Source organism: Brachyhypopomus gauderio, chromosome 13, assembly GCF_052324685.1.
Source record: "Brachyhypopomus gauderio isolate BG-103 chromosome 13, BGAUD_0.2, whole genome shotgun sequence".
NCBI lineage: Eukaryota > Metazoa > Chordata > Actinopteri > Gymnotiformes > Hypopomidae > Brachyhypopomus > Brachyhypopomus gauderio.
The window spans coordinates 6175904-6177639 of record NC_135223.1 but is presented as its reverse complement, the minus strand read 5'-3'; positions in this window follow the sequence as shown (position 1 = coordinate 6177639).

Genomic DNA, 1736 nt, shown 5'->3' with positions numbered 1-1736 from the left:
ACACGGGATTTAGAAATTTGTCTAATTTTGAACTCTCTCATATTCATTAACTAATCAAAGAGGGCAATTTTAAAACCTTCGAACAGATGAAAAGCGAATTTGGCCTCCCCAATACAGATTTTTATAGATATTTACAACTTAGAACCTTTGTGACGACACATCAAAATTGGACTAAATTCCATAAGCCCACACCTATATGTAACCCAGGTTATAAAAGCTTAGTATTTTAATTTTTTAATTAAATAAGCTAAGAACATATAAATAAATAAAGACACAAAAGTAACTTTATAAAAGAAACTTTATTCACTTGATAAATAATAATTATTTAATAATTATTATTAATTTAATCCCCAGCATATTTCACAGCCCTCCATAGTACGTCACACGCTACAGCCAATAAGGTGGTTAATTAAATCGATAGGCGCGGGAAATACTGTCGACCTGGACCCAGTTCTTCCTTTTGGTTCGAGCAGCCATCGTGAGCAGAAGGCATTTCTGTAAGAAAGTTAACAGAAACGTGATTCGTGATAAAAACTGCCGTGCTGGCAAGTAAAGCCCTCTTTAATTTAAAACGCGGAGCGGGTGGACCCAAGAAGCGCTTTATATTGAACGGGGAGTGTTACTGTTGGGATACACGGAGTTTTGCATTGGTGAGTGACTAGTAATTACGGCGCTAGCCAACTATGCTAAGCTAACCATATAGGTTCTGTAGGATTTCCGTGATGTCTGCGCTTAAATGTGTCAGCATAATCACCTAAAATAATGTATGACCTGTCTAACTAAGACGAGGAATAAGAGTGGCATCTATAGAGGCTGTGAGTGTGTATTTTTGTTTTATTAGAGATTTTAGGCCTGTGTAACCACAAGCTGGGCTGTGTGTGCCCGCTAGAAGTGTGCACCATATGTTCGCGCGCTGCACAGACGCGCGCTGCAGAATTGTAACCCCTTGTTTGCCAGTCGTTACAATTATTTTGATTTTCGCTGTAAAGTAATTTAAAAATGTTCAGGTAATTGTTAAAGGAAGTCAAGATGTTGTGAATATGTGTATTTAAGTGTGAATTGTAATGTTTAGAGCTGATATGTGTTCATATAAGGCTAAACCGTGATATTGACGGAGTTATATGACCTATTATAGGTCAGGTTTTTTTGCTAGAGTTCAGATTGGACCCCTTTTCCATTTGATGGCGAGCCTCCCTGGATTTCGACCCTGGAAGAAGTCTGCAAGCGCTGTGGACAGCTGTGATTAGTGAAAGTGAAACTATTCGTTTGCTGTTGCTGAATTTCCATTCATCTGCAGAGCGGTAGGAGAAACGCGTACTTTTCCACAGACTGGATATTCCAACTGCCACCTGTGAAACAAACGGACATTAGTTACACTCACACACACAGATCACAAGAGAAATTATATTGTACAACTATTTGAAATATATATAGATATTTTATTGCTGATTGTAATTGACACCAACTAGTGAGTATATATATTATATTATTATATATATAATCTACCTATAGGTATTATCCTTATTGAATGTTATGATTGTTTTGTTTTATTTTTATTTATTTTAAAGAAAAATTATTTTTGCTTACCTTGTCATTAAAAAGAGGTTATCCCTAACCTCCAAATTCCAAAGCAGTGGTGCGGTGTCATCTCTGGTGTGGCGTCCTTGGCTCCGTAGACGATCCTAGGTTTTCTGATTGGCCCACAGTATTCCCTTTATATTTCCTATTAATTAACC